The sequence below is a fragment of the Panicum hallii genome, chromosome 1 (assembly GCF_002211085.1).
Source record: "Panicum hallii strain FIL2 chromosome 1, PHallii_v3.1, whole genome shotgun sequence".
NCBI lineage: Eukaryota > Viridiplantae > Streptophyta > Magnoliopsida > Poales > Poaceae > Panicum > Panicum hallii.
The window spans coordinates 31,308,246-31,313,592 of NC_038042.1; the positions used below are offsets into that span (position 1 = coordinate 31,308,246).

At 43.0% G+C, this 5,347-nt stretch overlaps 1 non-coding gene across 1 annotated transcript; it reads right to left on the reverse strand.

Moving 5' to 3' along the window:
• Nucleotides 1-215: 215 nt before the first annotated feature.
• Nucleotides 216-322, reverse strand: LOC112879184. The gene has a single exon (XR_003226007.1). It is a non-coding gene; the product is annotated as a small nucleolar RNA R71 (small nucleolar RNA).
• Between the last annotated feature and the right edge of the window lie 5,025 nt (nt 323-5,347).

A 5,347-nucleotide genomic window follows, 5' to 3' on the forward strand; every position in this document is an offset into this window, starting at 1 on the left:
GGATGCCAGCGCACATCTCCAACAATTTCTAGAACTCTCCAGTACTTTTGTTATCAAGGGAGTCACTCGGGATGCAATCCGACTCCGACTGTTTCCGTTTTCTCTTTTGGGGAGAGAAAAATAGTGGTTTTATGCCAACAGAAGTGCAATGGACACATGGAAAAAAATGGACAAAGGCATTCCTCGCCAATTTCTTCCCGATGGGAAAAACCAACGCTCTTCGAGGAAGAATCTCCGATTTCTAGCAGGTGTCTAATGAGTCAATCTCTAAAGCATGGGAGAGACTTCAGGAGTAAATCCTCGTGTGTCCTCACCACGGGATGGACGATTGGCTTATTCTCCAGAATTTCTACAACAGGCTGGTTCCAACGGCCCGCGACCACATCGACGCTGCTGCAGGTGGTGCCTTCTTCTCGTTAACCATTGATAGAGCCAAAACTTTGATCGAGAAGATGGTGTCCAACCAAGGTTGGAACGATGAGCATCTCCAACCACGCCAACAGGGCATGCACATTGTCAAGGAGGCGGACATGCTAGCCGCTAAACTCAACCTCCTTATTAAGAAGATAGATGAACGTCCCCAAGACAAGGCTCCAATGCAAGCACTCAAAGCCTTAGATACTCGCATGACGTGCGAGGTCTATGGGAATGCCAGACACTCGGGGAATAACTGCCCCAAAACCCAAGAAGAAGTTATGTACATGAACAACAACAATGGGTTTCGTCCACAAGAAGGTCAGGGGTTGAATCAATCGCGCCCCTACTACCATGGAGGTAATGCTAACTGAAATTCATTTAATTCTAACCAACCTTCCTTGAGGGATCTTGTCTTAGGCCAAGCAAAAGTTAATGAAACACTACAAAAGAAGCTGGCCGCCAATGACAAATCTCTGGAGACCATTCAAGCAAGAATGGATGGCATCTCCTCAGCTATCAAGAATCAGCTGAGATTCAACAAGAAGTTAGAAACTCAAATAGCTCAGCTGGTTGCTACTGTTCCCTCTGTGAGATAGGGGAGATTCCAGGGCAACTCGAATCCTCCCTGGAAAGTGTTAATGCGGTGACCACCAGATGGGGTAAGCCATCACGTGGTTTACCTTTCACTAACTATGCACTATGCAGAGAAGCTCACACACTCGAGGAGAGACCGCCGGGGCAATCTAGTAGCACCAAGGACAGAAGATCCAGGATACTCGGTGATTTGCTGCTCAATTTACGATTGTCACTTCGAGTAAGCCTTTTGCGACCTTGGAGCGAGCGTTAACATCATGCCTAAGGTAACATTTGAAAATCTATGTACTGATGTTGCTTCAAAAATTAAATTTATGCTCAAGGGGAACACTAGGGCTAAAGCCTTCCTGATCTGTGATCAACAGCATAAACTTTTATTCTTTTGCTCACAAAATGGGAGATGTGTTGCTTGTGAAATGAAATCTCTTGCACCTTGGCCTGCTAGGTTCATTCTGCAGAGTAACGTTGTTTCAGGTTGTCAAGTATGGGAGATGCTAGGAAGCCATTTGGTGACGTGTTAAATGTCCACAAACAAGTATTGCTGAATCTCATCATCGTATGTGCAAACTCCAGGGGTGTGTATACAATTTGTTTTGTTCTTTATAGGTACTCAGGCATAAAACTATTTGCACACGAGAGACATTGATGCTAAAGAGCTAAAAAGGCAGAGGGAGAGACCACGTTCAAGTGCTATGACAATAGAGCAGAGGGATGCACGTAACAAGCGTCGCTGCGAAGCCTATACGAGGAAAAGACAGCAACTCAATATTATTGGTGATAATTTTCCGGATATGTAAAATACACCACCGGGTACTACCATGAATCCTTTTTATGCTTCTCGTCCTCTTTGATGCAGTTCCATGTTAGTGACCAAAATCTTTATAGATCGCAATGGAACACTATCTGGTGAGTGCGTGGATCAACAAAATATTCGTGATGTCACTGTACAACCAGAGGAAATGGACCTTGATCAAAATAGTGATTGGTTGCATACTAATGACTCATGTTAGGTGGGGCGCGCAACATCTGGATAAGGCGGCTGATGAAACAGGTATGATAGTTGGTCGACCTCTCTAATACCCTCTTGTAGTAGCATATCTCCTTTGTAGCTTACTCGTCCGGCATTGTGATCTTTGCAGATAAGGTAGATGATGTGCTGATGCCCCTGATATCACAGGTGAAGTTGTGTTGAGCAATGAAAACGGTATTGCTGAAGATACGAACGGGTAACCTATTATAGATTACTGATTAACAACTTTTATTTATTCTATACAATATGATTCATACGAAAGTTGCCACACGTATTCTACGGGCTACCTGGTTCTACGGTACATGTCTACGACGGCTACGGCTACAGCTCTAAGGAATCACGTAAGCCTTTTTCACTTTGTTCAACTAATTAGCTTCTCTGCACGTGGCCACGATCCAGTTCCGCGGAGCACGGCGCCATCCATCAGGCTGGCATCGCGGACACAGCTCAGTGATGCTCATCGCATTTCTGCCACAAGAAGCTGATCAAGGTGTAGCTATTCTTATATCTTACCGATCTTTGAAATAAATCCACCTGTCTTGATTCATTTTGGTTTTGGGTTGGTACTGTGCGCCGCCTAGCGTTTCCGTCAAAGGCAAAGAATGATGTTAGTGCAAGTCATACTCCTTACTCTTAGTGCACAACAACAATGACATGTGTCTGACATATAATCGATCAGGTAATGCCTTCTTAGAGCTTAGCAAGGGGACTTATATTAGCCGTTGCTGATGTGTGCGGTTGGTTTATGAAGCACACATGCCCACCTCCACCTTAAAAAATGTTATTTACACGAGAAAAGTAGTTTATGCTTATCAAGGCAAATTATAGTAGCCACTGTTCATGTGTGCAGTTAGTTCAGGAAGCGCCCATGGCAGAAATTGTTTTACACAAATCCAAACTAAATAACCAGCAATTTGTTGGTTTTCTTTGCAGAAGTTAAGACAATACTAGGGGAAACACCTCTCTCCTCAATGTTTCCATTCATTGTTTCAATTAACTGCTATTTGATCAGATTGGAGCAATTGGATTAGAGTAGGCATATAGGAGGTTGATCAGCTAGCAAGGAATGTCTTATCTGATCCATTATTCAAGGTATGTTGTTCTGCTTGTGGTTCTGAATTTGTTCAGAATATCCTACTTGTGGTTCTGAATTTTAGCAGAGAAAATGCAGATGGAACTTCTGTTAAACAGCTAGGGTAGCAATTACTGGGATGTAATGGTGCCTAGCTTAGTGCTTAGCAAAAAAAGAAAAATAAAATTGCCGTTGCTGATTCTTAGTAAATATCAAGTAAAAGTCGTTGCCACAGATGATGCTTATTTCTTATTAAGGGAAAAAATTATGGCATAGTTCAGAGTTTGCATATCTTTAGTGCACTGCCTGAAGGGTTCTATCTGAATGGGTATTAAGCTATAGTTGATCATCTAAAGTGGAATAATCGAATGGGTTGTGTGTTTTAGTGTATCAATATAGCATTAAGTTTACAGAACATTTTCCCATAAGATCAATTTTACATGAAAAAGTGTTACCTATTCTTTGTTGATTTTATCTTGTTGACATATTTGATTTGGCTTCTGTAAATCTGCAATTTTCGATGCCTGCTATTTGATCTTTTGCGTATAGGATTCAGAGAAACAGAACAAAGATTCAGAAACAGAAGAATGAACTTGATTTTGCTTGATTGAGCTTTTTAGTTGAGAATACATGAAGTACCATTCATCTTTTCTTTTATTCTTAGTTACTGAAACAATATTTTACCACTGGTTTAAAATGTGAATGAAAACTGATAGAAAAATATCCAGATAATAAAGAAGAAACTGAAAGAAATATAAATAAAGAGAATTAAACTTGAATACATTTAGGGAAAATTCATATTTATTTTTTTTAGTTTGTTTGTTTTATATTCCATTTTTAGATTTAGTACACTTCTTCGTATAAATGAATTGGCATGTTTTGTTCCGGCCATAGTTTGCCACAAAGGTATTGTAGGAGTATCTGTTGTCTATATATTTCGAACAATTATTGACTGGGTAGTGAGTACACGTTTTCAGTCATTCAACCAGCTAGCAACTTTGATCCTTTTTCTCACTTAACTCTATGTTTGTTTTTCAATGCTTAGGTTTGGCCATCATAAGCAGGAGATTAGGCTGCAGGATTTATGAGAGAATCCTCAACCACGAGTGAGTACTCTCACTGTTCGTGCACTAACAATGGTTGCAGGTGTGTGAGCAAGCTGGGCGATCTGGAGTAACGTATCGCTCTGAGCTACTGGAGAGAGAGGTCAAGAAGCTCATCGAGGCTGAAGTGCTGAAGGGGTAAACCATTGAAGAAGTAGGAAATTTTTAAGTAGGACAAATACAATGCTGATAATGCATTTGAACTTCTTATTAAAATGCTTTCTCAAGAAAGGGTGCCCAATGACAAAGAGTGCCCAATTAATGTATTTGCTACAAGCTATTTATTTCTCTTCTTATTTGTTCACTTGTATATATTTTTGAGTATTAAATTTAGTGTTATTTTATTTGAACATGATCTAAACCCGTAGCAACACATGGGTATGAACCTAGTGTGTGTGTATCCGACGAGACTAAAATGTAAAAAGGTGCATATAGCAAATGCACAGACCCTGGAAGCAACCCTGCGCGCTTCCCATCCCGTGTGCAGCCCATGGCACAGGACAACCCCCCCCCCCCCCCCAACGTGGGCCACCAACCCGCGCTAGCGCATCGCGGGCCTTGCCCCACGGTAGCGCAGGTCGACCTGGCATCGCGCCAAATTGCAACATCATGTGCAGATTAGTTGCGACCTGTGGTATATCTCGGTTGCAACTCTGATCGATTGTAGGAGGTTGTCTTCAATGGCAAGTAAGAAGCGAAAAGAAGCATCCGGACTAAATAAAAGAGGGTGGTGTGTTTGAATAGATCGAGGAAAACCGGAAATGCTCCCTTGTCCGCCGCCGCACCCCCCCCCCAACAAACTCATCGGAATCCAGCTGCGTTCATGGCGCCACCGTCTCTAATCTAGCATCGATCCCCCACCCCAGCAATCCACCCAGGTTCTAGGAGCAATTTGGGAATTACACGGCGGCACAGGCTCAATGGTCCGCGGCGGGGGGGGGGGGGGGGGGGGGGGGGCTACGCCGTCGCCGGGGATGTTGTTGGCAATCACAGATGTCACTGGGCCAATGAATGGAGTCAATTCTGCGGATCCCCTCCATCACACGATGACACTGATGCCACCCACAACAGTGCCTCCAGGGACACTACAGACTCCAGACGCTGCACAGCTGATCTACCCAGTAAGAACTC